Here is a 17468-nt window from a genome sequence, read left to right on the forward strand (position 1 = left end):
AAATTAGTGACCTGCAGTAGCCCTTTGTGTCCTCTTTCCAATGCCACAAGTCTGACCCAAATTGGATTCTCCAAGGAAGAGTTATGCGAAATCTCCCACAGTGACTTGATTATAGACTAGTTCAGTAGAGCGAACTTGTACAATGTGCCACGAGTCACTGTTTCAACCTTTGGATCTAAAAAATGCCTACATGAAACTACAATCCGTCCTATTTCTGTACCTTCTTACAAAATTTCAATCCGATCCCTAGAGAGAAAGTTAGGACAATTTTCCCCAGGTTACCTGTTTGGAATGTAATTTAGGAGTTTGAAAAAATACCAACTTCCTCAGATCATATCTCCGCAAATATAGCACAAAAAGATCTGAAATTCGGACCTGAGGTTCAACGCGATTTCTTCTCAAATGGGTTTTTTTGGAAACTTCTGAAACAACGCAGAAAAAACGTTATAGTGAAAATGCCACGATGACTTGTTTGGAGAAGCGAAACCCTAGAATCCAAAGCTCTGATACCAAATGTTATGAAACCAGCTCAAGAAAAGATAGAAAAGATAGATCAACGCCTTATAATTCAGCCTCTTTGAGGGGGAAACCTCCGTTAAATTACATAAATGAACAGTTCTTGGATGCTTCAAATGACAAAACCTCCTTTCTATATATAGGAGTCTAAGGAGTCACAATATAATCCAGCCGACCTAACAATAATAATATAAAGCCACAAAAATAACAATAGAGGGATTCTATGGGGCACAATAATAGCAATATGGGGACAATAGGGGCAAAAAAATATTAATAAGGGGTATAACTACAATAGTAATGGGGTAATCACTAGTATTATAGGTACCCAACAATTTTTACGGCTACATCTCAAGCAAGCTATTTATGAGAAGGAAATGTTGGCAATACTACATGCACTTAAGAAATGGCGACCATGCCCAATGGGAAGACATTTCAAGGTAAAAATGGATTGTGATAGTCTTAAATACTTTTTAGAACAAATATTATCTTTAGAAGAATAGAAAAAATGGGTCACAAATATGTTGGTTATGACTTTGACATCATCTATAGAAAAGGGAAGAAAAATTTTGTTGCAGATGCACTCTCAAGAAAGAATGTGGATGTGGAAGCATTCTTTCATGCTATTTCTATTATCCAACTAGATTGGATAAATGAAGCAAGGGATGAATGGAAGAAGGATGAAGAAGTGTGGCCACTCATTCAAATGTTGCAGAAGATCCCAATTCAAACAATATTTCCAGAACTTGAAGAGGAAGGAAAAATCATATTGGAACCTGGAGCAGTCATAGAAACAAGAATCTGACAACTACAAAATTGATCAATTTCAGAGTATCTCATCAATTGGAAGAACTTATCTGCTAAAGATTCCACATGGGAGGACAAGAATTTTATACAGAAGCATCAAGAACTACTCAAGCGTTGAGGACAACACTTTTTGAAGGAGAGGGCCATGTTAGGCCCCTATACTACTAGTGTAACCCCTTATTATTATTAGTAGAACCCCCTTATTACATTGTTGTACCCATGTAGTCCCCAGACTGTTACTATTGTGCCCCATAGAAGCACGCTATTGTTATTATTGTGCCCTTACATTATTATTGTTATGTCAGCTCTGATTATATTATGACCCCTTAGACTCCTATGTATAGAAAGGAGGTCGTGTCATTTGTATCATCGAAGAATTGTTCATTTGTGTAATGTAAAGGAGGTTGCCCCCTCGAAGAGGCTTATTTCTAATCCATTCATCTATCTTTTCTATCTTTTTGTTAGCTAGTTTCATAACATACTTCTACAAGTAAAACCTTATATTGTCTGAAGCTAACTAGATCTAACAACATCCTAAATGATAGAAACATACTTCTTTACATACAAAGTATTATGCCTAGGGCAATTAATAGTCGTAACTATGATAAATCTAAGAATGAACCACTATTTTCCTTTACAAACTTGCTAGCATCTTAGGATTTTTAGTTGGAAGATGTTGTTGATTTGTCTCAAGGAATTATTGATAATTCATCTCATAACTTATCCAATAATAATCAAAATTGGTATAAATACTTAGATTTGATACTCAATATTTTTATTACAATGGGCCCATCATTCCATCAAGCACTACATAGAAATTGGCTCTTAGCTACCAAATGAATTCCCATAAGAAAATCTTGATTTTTTTCAATTGCATCAAACAATCAATAAATTAATGTGAAAGGAAAATTAATAACATGATGTAGGTAACACTGTAAGCTTGGAGGAATTTCAAATGTATGCCACAATCAACAAAGTAATTGAAAGGAAATTATAAAATCCAGGAGCACATATCATGAATTATTTCTTGAGAAAAAAAGGATTTGATGGAATGAGTGCACCTAATAGTGATAATAAAAATGATGATATGGAGCATGGTTTCTCAAAAAGATAAATTCTAAGCTGGATTCAAAGAAGATAATGATGAACAAAGTTGGAGAGAAATATTACCTCAGGGACTTACTGAATCACAATCTAACTTACAAGATTAATATGAATTCAAATGTTATTAAATAAGTAGTAAAAGAGTTATTAATTTACTATTATTGTTGAATTTAATTACAAATAATCAATTTTGGGACTTTGTTTATTTTATAAATTTACAATAAACTTTATAGTTTAATAATCTAGATTATATTAATTAAATGTTTAACTATTTAATATACATTTTAACTAAAATAAAAAATATTACATTAGAAAAATAAAGTTAATAATAACTTAACTACACAATATAGATGCATTAAATTTTAGTTCTTCAAAATTCCAAAAGTATGATTTGTACAAACTAAACTATAATATAGAATTTACAAATAGTTGATATCAATATCTTCCAATATCTCCCCTTAAAAAATATACCCAAAATAAAGAGCACTTTAAAATACAAAATAGGTAGAATATACTATAATTAATTTTTTGAACGAGTTCACTTTTTTATTCTTCTATTTCCATGGGTCTATTTTAATCCTTGGTTTATCAAGCTTCTAGAGGAATCAAATCTTTTGAGGTGAAACGCTCTTTTAGACTTCAAAACTGACTTTTGGCTTTGTCAAAGAAGGCCCGTGTATTTGAAGTATCTATACTAGGCCCAACTGGAATTATGCTCTTATTTATTTATTTTGAGTTGAATTTATTTATTTATTTATTTTGTTTTGTGTACAACCTAGTGTATATTTGGGACCTAATTCTCAAATATTGTTCTATTTTGATGTAATCAAATAAGCAAAAGGCCCAAACCTAGAAGGTTGGTAAGTTTCTCCTAGGTTGGAGTTTTTTCTCACTATGTGAGGCATTCCCCTAACAACCTACTCCACCACATCCCCTTGTAAGCCTCCTCAAAGAAGATCTTTATCTACACCACCTGTGAAAAATCACAATCCATGAACAATTGTGTCATTGACTATTGATTATCATGGAAAAGTGGGTATCTTGTAGGCCATTTGCATACTCTCCCTTGACGATTATCCAACGTGAGGACATTTTTATTTATTTCCATCCATAGAAAGAGGTGTATTTTTAAAGGAATATTTCACTTCCAATCAAATTTACACCATTGAAATGGTTTTTTCCATACTTCTTGTGTCACCATCACTTCATAAGCTAGTTTCATTGTCACCGCCTTGGTTTCTTTCTTCTTTTTCCACATGATTTTTTCTAGGTCTCTGCTAAGTCTAGTGCCATTATGTGCAAGTGAAAAGATAAATTTTGTCTATTCCCATGCTATATTTCCCCATAAGCCTAGAGAATTAACTAATTTCCCAGGTCTAAAGGATATCTCATTAGCACTAGATCAACTAGTTCGAAAGGTAAACAAATTCCTCTTTACTTTAACGCCACTGCCAGATTCAAGGAGGTTATTTCAAGACGATCACCTCTTATCCAAAGATCCTTTATTAAGCCTATTTTTTTCCATCTCCTGCTTAATAAACAAGACCTATTTTAATTATATATAACACTGACACCAATGCCTTCCAAATGTTTTACCCTTTTGTGTTTGATCGAACCCATTCTACAATCTTTTCATTCTTCTAATTATTTTATTATGTTAGAGTTCCCCATATGCTAGCATCAAACATACTCCTCCAATGACATTTGGTAACTAGTTCCTTTGCATATGCATATATATATATATATATATATATATATATATATATATATATATATATATATGATCCCCCATCCTCCTAATTTCCTAGGGCCACCGACCTATTTTTGGATCAGACTGTTTGGACTACCAAAGGAGTTTTGGGACCCTGAGATCCTAGAAGGAATAGGTAATACAATCCGAACATTTGTTAAAGTAGCAGAGACCACCAAAAGAGGACAAAACACATCCTATGCAAGGATATGTGTATACATGAATATAACAGAGCCGCTACTGGAGTCCATTGAGTTAGAATACCATGACGAGATTTGGAAGCAACTAGTGGATTACGAACACATCCCATTCTGCTGTAGAAGATGCCATGAATATGGTCACCTCTTCAAACAATGCCCTTTAAATGTTGCAAAGGAATCAACTGAGAAGAAATAAGAAGAGAAGAAGGCAACAGAGGCAACCGAAGGGACGAAAGAGGGTTTTAAAGAAGTTCCCATAAGAAGAAAACCTGTAAAAGGACTGCCTATGATGCAACCACCAGTCAAAACAATGCCATTGGAAAATCAAAACAAGTTTAAGGCTCTTCAAGAAGAGGAAAGGGGGATGGAAAAGGAGGAAAGCGATGAGGAACCTATGTAACTATCAAAAGAAACAAAAGAACAAGACTCAATCCAGATAAACATGGAACAAGGAGGGGTAAAGGAGAATTTGGACCTGCTAAATGAACAGACTCAAATGGAGGTTGATCCTCAAAAAGATATAGGAAGTGACGAGGAACGAAAAATGAGAAGATTGTTACAGGAATAGAGGAACCTAGATGAAATATTTATACCAGAAGAAGAAAAGAAACTATATAAAGAGATGTTCCAAAAATACAAGGAAAAGGTAGGAGTACTTTCTGCAAGTCAGCCAGAACAAATAGGAGTGCAAGGGTCTCAGAGTATCGAAATGGGCAATACTGGCAAAGGAGGAAGGAAAATAGGTAGGCATCCAATGAGTGAAACCATTCAACTGGTAGGGGAGATGCTGGTTAATTTAGGAAGAGTCATACCTCTCTCAAAGGTATTTCAACAACTGTAAAAAATATTTAAATGATAATCACAAGTTGGAATATCAGAGGTCTCAATAGTAAGGGAAAACATAGATATCTCAGGGATAGGTTAAAAAAAGATAAACCTAGTATAATGATAATTCAAGAAACGAAGATTAGTACCCAGAAAATGGAAGAAATAATGAGAAGATTTAATACTCATTATGAGATAATGGGTCAAGATGCGGCAGACACTGCATGAGGGCTAGCAGTCCTATGGAATCCTGAGGAAGTTCAATTTGAAAACTAGGTCAGCTTCCCTTGAATCCTTTCAGGATATTTTAGAATGATAGGTTCATCGGAATGGATAATATTTACAGGTGTATATGGCTCGCATGTATCTAGTGAGCGCAGAAGCTTTCTTCAAAATATGAAAAAAATTCGAAAGTTGTTCTGGAGATGCCATGGATTGCAGGTGGGGACTTTAACATGAATACAACCATAATGAAAAACAAGGAGGATCAAAAAGACCAGACCAAGACATGGAAGCCTTCGGTGAGATGATATTGGAGCAAAGACTGGTTGATATTCCTACAATAAATGGGATCCATACATGGAAAAATAGAAGAGGGAGCCAAAATCAAATTGCATCAAGACCGGACAGATTTTTAATATCGGAGAAAATTATAAACAGAGATATATTCTTAGAATCTATGATCCTTCTCGCAATGGGCTCAGATCACTAGCCTATCAGGCTAGAAATTGACATTAAGTCGACCCCAAAAAGATGTCCCTTTAGGTTTGAAGCGTTTTGGCTTAGGAATCAATAGTTCATGCCAAAGGTGGAGGAATGGTGGACCCAGAGCCAAAAAAGAGGAAGAAGCAAGATGCAGATCTTCCAACTAAAACTAAAAGAAATCAGAGAAAAAAAATGGAACAAAGATGAATTTGGGAATATATTCTTGGAGCAATAGTGTTTAGAGCAAAAAATGCGAGTGCTGCAACAAGAAATTATATCAGAAGGCCAAAGTGAGGAAAAAAGCAGAGAAGAAGGTGTAGTGATAATCCAACTTGAGGAACATAGAAAACAAGAAGAAATATTATGAAAGCAGAAGTCTCGTATAAACAGGGCTCATGATGGAGAAAAGAATACAAAGTTCTTCCATCAAGCCATGATCCAGCATAGACAGAGGAATAGAATTTTCTCCATCAAAAATGAGGAAGCGCAACGTATAACTGAGCATGAGGAAATGGAGCAAGTTCTAGTCGGATACTTTAAAGACATCCTTACTGAACCTCAAGAGGACAGAGAAGATGCTATAGGAAGGGTATGCAATGAAATCCCAAGAATGATCACGAGAGACCAGAACTTAGCTCTGATGAGGGCAGCAACCCTGGAGGAAGTGGAGGAAATAGTGAAAGGAATGAAAAAAAATAAAGCCCTAGGACCAGACGGATTTACCATGGAATTTTACCAAGCCGGCTGGCACTTCCTAGGGCAGGACATCCTGGAGGTGATAGAGGAATCTTGCAGACACCAGAAGGTATGGCCTAGTTTAAACTCAACTCTTTTATCTCTTATTCCTAAATCTGCTCACTCAGAAACTGCCCAAATTTTCCGTCCTATTGCTCTTTGTAATGTAATATATAAAATTATCGCTACTTTAATGGCTAAGAGATTGAAACCAATTCTTTCTAGCATAATATCCCCGGAACAAACTGGGTTTGTGGAAGGGAGACAAATTCTAGACGGCTTGGTGGTATCCCAGGAAGTGATTCATTCTCTGAAACAAAAAAGGAAATGGGAATGATGGTAAAATTGGACCTCTCAAAGGCGTATGACCATCTAAATTGGAACTACCTTAAAACAATCCTAATGGCATTTGGCTTTTAAAATAGATGGGTAAACTGGATCTATGATATGATATCCACCCCCAATTTCTCCATTCTCTTAAATGGGTCACCAACCTCGACTTTCAATGCCACAAGAGGACTGCGACAGGGAGATCCTTTATCCCCATTCTTGTTCATTATTGCAGCGGAAGGACTGGAACGATACTTCAAAAAAGAACCGAGATAGAGGAAAATCAAAGGACTGAAGCCATGGGGAAACAACTTACCAATTACTCATCAGTAGTTCGTTGATGACATTATGCTTTTTTGTGCACTCTCACTAAGAGAAGTTAAGAGGGTAAAACGGATTCTGGACCTCTTCATGGAAGCATCAGGCACAAAAATTAACAAGGACAAATCATGCACATTCCTCTTCAACACACCAGAAGCAGTCAAAGCCCACCTGACCAGAATTCTGGGCTTCCGCTCTAGAGAATTACCTACAAAATACTTGGGAAATCAATTAGCATTAAACCCTATAAGGATAGAAAACTGGCAGAAAACTGTTGAGAACCTCAAGAACAGACTAGAAAACTGGTCCTTCTGAACACTGAACATAGTAGGAAGATTGGTGCTCCTTAAATCAATTCTTCAAGCAATTCCTATCTATCCTCTTTTGGCAATGGTGGTCCCCAAAGAAGTATGTACAAAAATGATGGAAATATTTAGAAAATTCATGTGGGGAGGTCGAAAACAACAAAAGAAATGGACCCCAATATCGTGGAAAGGTGTAATAAAGCATAAGGAAGAATGGGGACTAGGTCTTAGGGATCCGTCCACTTTGAACCAAGTTCTAGGAGAAAAGTTGTGGTGGAGATGGATGAGGAGTGGAGAAGATCTATGGAAAAATATTTGGACCCAAAAATACAATATGCTCACAACTGTTGAAGGCATTCTTAGATTCCAAGGGGATCTACAATATGGGACATGTCCAGTCAAAATAGAGATATTACAGGCAAACATTCTTTCTAGTAAATAAGGAACGGAAATATAGCCAAATTTTGGGAGGAAGCTTGGCAGTAAAGAGAGAGAATGATAGGGATACAAGCCTTGCAAAATACTTATCAGAAAGCTACAACAAAGGGGTTAAATTATGTTAATGAATATTGGAAAGAAGAAAGGAAAGATGAGACGGGCGAACTTGGAAGAATCCGGAAGAATCAGAAAACAACATAAATCCTGAACAGAAAGCTATACTTGTAAAAGGAATGGAATCAAGAAGAATCAAAATTAGAAGAGGCTCGTATATACTTCGATGGGGTAGATCCACAAAGGGAACTTTCACGGTAAGCGAAGCTTAGTATCTAACCACCCGTCAGGAACAAGAAGAGGATGCACTAGGGTGGAAACAAATATGGAAGAACGGGCGCATCATCCAAATTTGCGCCTTCACCTCTTGTGCATCCACCTTCTAGTTATGCGCCTTCTCTTGACATGAGCGAAGGTGTTGTGTGTTGAGAGATGGCCGAAATGAGTCCAACGCATCTCCAATATATGCCAAAGGTAGGGTGAAGTCTTATCTTCCTAGCCAACTTTTCCAACGCCCCTACTCCATCGCAATCTCACCCAAGATACATGTCAGCTTACCCATGTTCATAGCTCGGCCTCCATAATTCAAACCCATGCCTCCACACATATAAACTCATCGCTCTTCCCTTCTACGCACTTCATTATACCTTCGCGTGCCAAGGTCAAGCTTGCACTTCAATTTTCCTTCGTCGCACTTCAAGCCGAGAGCGCTCAAGGATCGCAGGTCCTTACATCCTCATCCACCTGAATTCATTGTCGTCCTCGACAACATACCATCCTGGTAGCCATCCACCAAGATCAACATCAATCTCTGTCTCATCCTTGGCCCATGATGTCAACTCCTCCACATACTGCAAACATCACTACAACGTATGTAGAACTCCCATATTCATCACGTGTCATCCTCCTCCTGTGAACTGTCCTCCTCGTCTACCTGATGTCAACCTCTCTCTAGTACACTGCTAGCCCCCATGATTTGAACTAGTCGGGTGATCAATCCAACTGTCACGCTCAAATCATAAGAATATCCATCCTTATGCCTTCACCATTCTATCTCGGATTCTGCCACATCTCAGACTCACCTAGAATCTCTCCCATGCTCAGGTCCATGGAAACTCCATCCCATCTTCAACATGCCATGATGCTTGATTCCAAGCCATCCCTGAACCATCTGCCATACCTGCTCAACCTGTTTTAAACGACTCACTGCCATGAGTAGCTAACAATGAGCCCCTTCTTTTTGTCATATAAGAAGATTTGGATGGAGTAGAGCCTGGAGGCTCACCCTCACTAATCATCTCAATCCATCTGTCAGGATCTTCTATCTCCATCCTCTGTAGATAAGTGACCTGATCCTCCTCTTGGACATTCGGCCTCACATATGCCTCATCATCATCATCATCATCATCCTCGACCACTTCTAGCCTTCTTGAAAAGTCTAAGATACTATCAGAAAGAGTCTTGATGACCAATGACTGCTCGGTAAGCTTTGTCTCAACCATAGACAACCGCTTACTCATATCTTCCATCCGCTTCTTGTCCTCCATCTGCATCACTGCCAACTTACAATCAGGCCTTGTCACTCCAATGGTTGGAACACCAATGGGTACATCCTCCCTTCCATCATAAATGTATAGCCTCTTCAAATGTGGAACAATCATAGAATCGAATTGTTTCAAGAATTCCATTCCTAGCATAGCCTCATAGTCATCAATCCACACTATAGTGAAGTCAACCTTCCCTATCCACTCACCTAGTGTTGTGACCACTCTTTCAGTGACACTAAGAACACTATCAGGAGGAGAATTGACTTTCTTCATCTGTGCCTTCACCGATACAAATTTCAGTCCAATTCTTCTCGCAGTATCTTCACCCATGAAGTTGTGAGAAACCCCACTATCCACCATAGTGAGTATATCAGCACTCCCAACCTTCATCCGAACATACTCCAACTTGTTCCTCTCAGGATCCCTCTGATAGATCACCTCTGTAGTAGTAGCACCACCAAATATTTGCATCATCCCCACAGAAGCTTCTTCATTCTTCGCATTAGATTGTGCAATTGCATCAACTTTCAGTCTAGAAGGGCAATTCTTCACCATATGCAGTCTAGCACATATCCAACAATTCAAGGCTTTCTTTGTCTTCGAATTATCATCTGATTTCGAAGCATCATCCTTCTTCTTATCTTTTGGCTTATGGGACTTCTTCTTCCTATCATCAGAAGTCTCATCATAATGCTCCACCAACCTATCCACAGCAGCAAAAGATTCCTAAAGTGTTCTAATCCTCTGCCTCTTCACTTCATTATGCGCCCAAGGCTTCAATCCAATAATGAAATTGAACACCTTGTACCTCTCCGCCATGTCAGGAAGATAAAAAACCACACTTACAAACTCCCGTTGATATGTCTGAAAGTTCCCGGTCTACTTTATGAACTTAATTTTCATCCTTGCTTCCCACGTTTCATCCTGAGAACTAAAATGGGTCTGCAGAGCCTTCTTCATCTCATCCCATGAAGTAATGTCACCAGCACTGCCATTGGCAATCTGATCCATCCTCCTTCGCCACCACATCTTAGCATCTTTTGTCAAGATCTGAGCAGCTACCTTGACCTTCGTCTCATCATCAGATAGACCTAATCGTTCCAAGTATTGCTCCATGTCCCATAGAAAGTTACCAAGAGTCTTTGCACTTCTTGTACCATCATAAGATTCTGGTTCCTTAAATTTGACATGAGGCACTCCTCCACCTAAGTTATGCCTCACGGCCTTCTTCAACACCGCGATCTCATCTCTAGCTTCGTCAATAGATTTTCGCAAGCCCACGATCTGTGCAAGACCTTGGTCTCTTGCCTCTTCAACCTCCTTGACGCTTACCTCAAGTTGTGTACACAAAAGATCAGTGTAGTTGTGTTGAGTCCGGAGTTCCTCAAGCTCTTCCCTCATTTTCGAATTGGCCTCTTGATCTCTCTCGATCAAGTCCATCTTCTTAGTCCAAAAATCTTCCAAGTCCTCCATCTTCTCCAACACGTTTTCCATGAATTCCATAGGAGCATCCTTTGCACCGTGACTAGACCTAGCCTGAGATTCAGCTGCCATTGCTAACAGCTTCCTTCTTCTTTACGATCTAGTTTCGACCATCCAACAGCTTCACCAATATGCCTGCAACCTGAACTAGCACTTGTCTCACTTGTATGTGAAAGAAATTCCTTCACCTGCAAGTACCTGCTACACTGTCTTCAACTGTCAAGCTTCTTCAACCCTGGATCAACTTCAATCTTCAACAGCAGCTACAACCAAGCTCTAATACCAACTATCATGCACCCAAGCCTGCGGTAGTCTTTCAACCACTCTAGGCGAGGTGCGGCACCACTGAACACTTTCTTTTCACCAATACTTATGTTCATGGACTACGCCTAACCACTTATTCCTACTTAGTTTGTGTTTCGCAACCAAGTATTATTAATGTTTCCTTTATACCAATGAACACCCATACACATTCATTAACATCAGCAATTATAAATGAAGAACACAATTGCATAGTATAAACGGAGGGGAAACTCCCTGAACAATGATTCTACCTGACAATATATTATACAATCTTTTACAAGTTACAAGCTTTACAAGTATACTTGGAAACTCCAAGTTTCATACTTAGCCAAATTTACAATCTTCGGCAAACTCGGTTGCCTAGCTCGTCGGCACCTCCGCACGATTTCCGCATGACTCACCAACCCTTCATTCACCTTGTCGCATGATCGTGTTGTTTGCCCAACTTGGGTGCACCTCCAAGTCGCCACACATGGGTGCCTCCACCCGAGACACACCTTTGTCCACAAACTCAAAACTTCACCAAGTCACCATGCACACTTGCACGATGGGCAAGCGCTCACCCAAGTCACCCAAGAACCCGTGCCAAGTCGTGGCACAAACCGGGTGTCCACACTGCGCGCATGCCTTTCTTCAACCAAAGGGCAACTCTATCCGTGCACTTTACCCAAAACCGAGAATGACACTTATCTCCGTGCGACCTTGCCCAAGAATGGGCGCATCATCCAAATCTGTGCCTTCACCTCTTGTGCGTCCACCTTCTAGTTATGCGCCTTCTCTTCACATGAGCAAAGATGTTGTGTGTTGAGGGATCATCGAAATGAGTCCAACACATCTCCAATATATACCAAAGATAGGGCGAAGTCTTGGATGCCCAGCCGACTTGCCCAACACCCCTACTCCATCACAATCTTGCCCAAGATACATGTAATCTTGCCCATGTTCGTAGGTATGCCTCCATGCATTCAAACCCATGCCTCCATGCATATAAAATCACCGCTCTTCCCTCCTACGCACTTCATTATACCTTTGCATGATAAGGTCAAGCTCGCACTTCAATTTTCCTTCGTCGCACTTCAAGCCGGGAGCGCTCAAGGATCGCAGGTCCTTACACATGGTCTCCTTAAGATTAGAAAATTAATCTATGACATCCAATATGACTTTTAGAGATGGAAACTCGTCATTTGATTCTGATTTGGAAAATCTTCAGCCTTGGAATTATCACACTTAACATAACAAATTGATCCCACAAGCATCGTGCTTGTCCTCAGAGATCGTTGTGTAATTTTTGACAGTCAAAACAAGAGGAAAGATCCCACATGGCCACACTATCTCGAACTCGGTCAAGGATCGGTTGGTTGATGATGAGGCATCCTTCTATTCATGTGGATCTTTCAACCCTATCTCCAAGCTTCCAACTAAACCCATGAATAAATAGTTAGCATATAGGGACATGACTCAAAAATTCACTTAAATTCAATCAAAAATAGAAAAATGATGTGATTTAAGTGCATTTAAATCTTAGTCATGTATGAGTAGGGTTTAGGGAGTGATGTAGGTAATAGGGTAGGTAGTAGGAGTAATTTCATAGGAAAAAGATGGTGAAAATAGGGATAAGGGGTAGAAACATGGGGACAAAAATGAGTACCAACATCCCCCCATGCTGATTCGAATGCATGTCCTTATGGATGTTTCCATAGTATGCCAAAAATAGTACCGACGTGGTAGCAAAAGAAACTTTGGTGAAAGACTAGCGGCCTTAACCAAGACCTCCAACCCATGGTTAATTGGAACAAAACACTTCTGAAACTACAAAAAAAACTCTTGAGCACCTAGCTTTTTGGTGGGCTTCGTCTTGGAGATTTTCCTAAGAAGCAATTTCATGTTTTTTGCTTCATCTCATCATTCCAGGAATACAACCAAAGATTAGTTTCTTTGATTTGATGGTTAACTTCTCCGACATACTAAAATAAGGCTCGATACTTGTTTTCTTTCTTACGAAGTTTAATAATCTTTCTCTGCAACTTCACTAAATGAATACTCGTGTTTTCTTCTGCTATAGGAGTCATATTTTTCATGGGTGTTGTTGATTATTGAGAGGCGCTACCTCCTAGTGTTTTTATATGACTTTTCCCTCATAAGGAAGCTTGTTGAACTTCTCTGTTGACCTTTTGACTAAGATTCTTGTTGGGCAAGGACTAAATAGGGGACTGTGTTTCCAAATCTTGTGCAATGCTGAAGGGGATGTGTGTTGTAGATGCTAAGACAAGACTTTCTTTAGGGGAAGAATGCAATTCCTTTCCATCTAAGTCAAGAGAGGAAATAACATCAATAGACTCAGAATTTATAACTTTAGGTGTCTTAAGTTTGTTCATGCTTCTAGTTCTTCAACAACCTTGGATCGAAGTCTCTCCCTTGGAAATTGCTAGAACTTGGGCTAGAAAAAGAGCTTTCCTCCACTTAGGCTTTGGTTTGGCCCCTGCATGAGCTTCAGGAGTTTTCGATGCATATCTTTTACCTTTCAACCATACAATATCAGTTGGATTAGGTCGGTCTTAACTACTCCTACTTCACTTGTTCCTTCACTTATTTACCCTTTTGCATTTTGAGGATGACCTCTCTTTCATAGTATTAGAATAGGGTGTCGATTCATGAGGGTCTTTGAAAATAGGAGAGACAAGGTTATCTATAGGGTAGGCGTCATTTGGGAATGTTATGACAAGGTCTCTCCTCTATGCTTAAGTGACTGTCACACCAACCATTCTCGACCTTTGAACTATGTATCTTCCCCAGGAAAATTTCAATTAGGAATTCTTCTGAAGACCTCAGCTGCTTTTTAAGCTTAGCAAAAACTACCATTTTAATAAGACTGTGGTGATATAAGGTTTTCTCAATGTTCCTGCTCACTAATTGTACCCCTAGATACATTTTATGCAAGCTTAACTTCAAGAAATGTGCAATATTGATCTTGATATCTTTTACAAAATGTGATAATAGTCAAATATGATATAAAAAAAATATAGCATAATTTCCCTCAAAGGTAAAAAAATGATGTAACATGGTGATTAAAGGGTTCCATTTCTCTTCGATACAAATCAGTAGTATACGTTTCGTCGAGCTGACTGACCGATAGAATGGCTCTAGGAATGAAGAACAATTTGGAATATCTAATTGGAAACCCTTTAAGAATGGTTCACCCACAGAGGGTAACCCTATACTGTGGCTAAGAGACTCCTCGATAACCTTAAAATCCAAATTAACAACTTTAACATTCTCTCCATCAAAGTTCTGAGAAAATTCAAGGGCTACTTTATTATTATCTCCTTGAAATTCTCTTAAAAATGGAAACCATCCCCACTACTCAAGAACCTCATTGCATTGTTGATATTCAGAGTTGTAGGAAAATTGGCCAAATATTGGCTCATGAAGATCGACCCCCATGCTTGTGTAAAACCACAATTTCCAAATCCAATTGAAAATTTTAACTCTCCGCTTGTAATACTGAGATAGGAATACAATTCCCTTATGATTGAAAAACAAATTGGTTGCCTTGATGTTGATGAGAATTGTCCCCATTGTGTCAATGACTCCACCCTCATAGTTCTAATGATTTCACCCTCATCGTGAGGCAAAGCCATTTATCTTCGGGTCCACAGAGCAAGGATCTGGAACAAAGAATCGAGGAGGGCCACTAGGCTTGGCTTGAGACGGGGTGGGACGACCATAAAATCCATAGTAAGAGGGAAGGGAATAATGGTGGGCCACGGGGTAAGGGTCAAAGACCTCCCCTCTGGGATCTACAGGCTTCAGTCCACCCTTGCACGTATGCAGTGAGAAACAGAGGAGAGAAGAAACAAGAAGAAGAAAGGTGGTGTATTACGAAAATAATTCTAAATTTGAGTCTAACTTTTTCTGGGTGTCAATAGTGTTCTAGCACACAAGTCATGGCCTGTGTTGCGAGTGGACGTGGGCGCCGCAGGAGAGGCCCGACTCCCTGGACAGATAAGGGGATGGAGGAAGAGATGGATAATTGAAGGACTATTGTTTCGCATCCAGGGAACACCAGTGGGAGAATCACACAGTTCAAGAAAACACTGTACTTGTACTGGCTAATGAAGAGTCTACTAGGTAAGGCGATGGAGCAGATATCCGCGGGTATGGAGGTGACATTTCAGGGAATGTCGAATTACAAGGACATGGAGAAAATTCTCTTCTAGCTACATAAACAAGATATCAAGATGGAGAGAATTTACCGCCACATCCCTTGCATTTTGGAGTTGTATGGCATGCCAGGGGCATCAGCTGATGATCCAACTCCCATATATATAATATTTTAATATTTATTTAATTTAAAAACATTTGGAAATCTAATAAATTTTTAAAAAACAATTAAAATGAGTTGAACGTTAAGCTCCTAGTAACATAATAATAAATAAAAGAGAATATATAAGAAAAAGCATATCTTATTCCATTTCTTTAATAGAAACAATGAATTTTTAATGTGATTATGTAATTGTCCAAAACTTTTTTTTAATCTAAAACAAAGATTAATAAGTTTATAATTTGAATATTATATTATGAATATAGACTTAGGAAGTTTTCTAGCTAATTAAAATAAATGAATTGTAAGATGAAAAAATCACAATAATATTTGAAATAAAAAAATAGCTAAATGAAATAATATATATTATCTATTTTTACACATAAAAACACAAATCCTTATGATCTCATGTAATGGAGGAAATCTTAAAATTTTCCTATGGATTGAATCTTAAAATTTCATATGGATATGTTGTCTTGTTTCCTTGTGAATAGATTATCATTACTTTAAATCAATATATCACGTATGCATTTGAGAGTTTAAGAAATACTATAAAATATTGTTTTAAATTGTATGTTCTTTATTTCGATGTTTAATGATTATTTATATTTTTGAAATTATAATTATATAAAAATGCAATTTTTCTAAATGTAAATTCTATTAATATGATTGAAATAATTCAAATATATGATTATGATATAAATCTTTATTAGTATTAAAAAATCATTATTTTGCTTTATAACAAATATATATAATTTCCTTAATGAGATAATCACTAATCATAGGGAATATAAATTGAAATAAGAATGCAACTTATATTTTGAATGCCACCATATCATAGATTGGAAAAAAATAAAAATAATGAATGCTCTTCATGAAACATCATAGAATGCCAGATTGGAAAAAAATAAAAATAATGAATGCCCTTCATGAAACATCATAGAATGCCTAAAATGAGGCAAAAGTAATAAGTACCTACGATTTCATTTGGTATAACTAGAAAATCAATATTTCTTCACAATAGTTCTAAATATTTCATTGGTAAAATAAGTGGAAAATTATATATTGGTCAACTTTCATCTCTCAATATTTCAATTATTATTTTAATTGTGTATTACCAACTTAACACAAATACACTAAAAAACCTAAATCTAATACACAGTTATTATTTCAAACCAAAGTACAAACTTTCCAATTATACAATTCCAATTTAGCAATCCTATCGGCCCCTCTTTGCACTTTTTAAGGTAATTACTCATATATCTTGCACGTATTTTCGATACAAATGCTCAAACCACAAATGCACTATCCAATTTTCCGACGACTCTTGCGACCATTGCATAGATTTCTCCCATGCTTACATGATTCTCTACATTCATCAAGATCTTGAAAATTAGACTTTGGTCACCACAATCAATACCGCCAAGAAAATATGCTCGATAATAGTATCTAAAAAATATTTTAAAGCCTTACTTCACAAAAAACACCCCTTTGTGAATTGTTTCTACACTTCTTATCCGTATTTCAGCAATGCAATACCATAGTTAACATATAAAATACCATAGTTAACATATAAAAAACTGTTAAACAAAAGTTGCCTTTCGGTGCTTTCCACTCAATCTTAGATAACTCATGTAGAAGCTACCCTCGAACAAGTAATAGGGCACCCTTATCGAAGAAAACTAGATACAAGCTTACGAGTCTCAAGTTTCGACATAAAAAAATTTC

Source organism: Pinus tabuliformis, chromosome 4_1, assembly GCF_031772625.1.
Source record: "Pinus tabuliformis cultivar Carrire ecotype Pingquan chromosome 4_1, CPIR1, whole genome shotgun sequence".
In the NCBI taxonomy this organism is placed as follows: Eukaryota; Viridiplantae; Streptophyta; class Pinopsida; order Pinales; family Pinaceae; genus Pinus; species Pinus tabuliformis.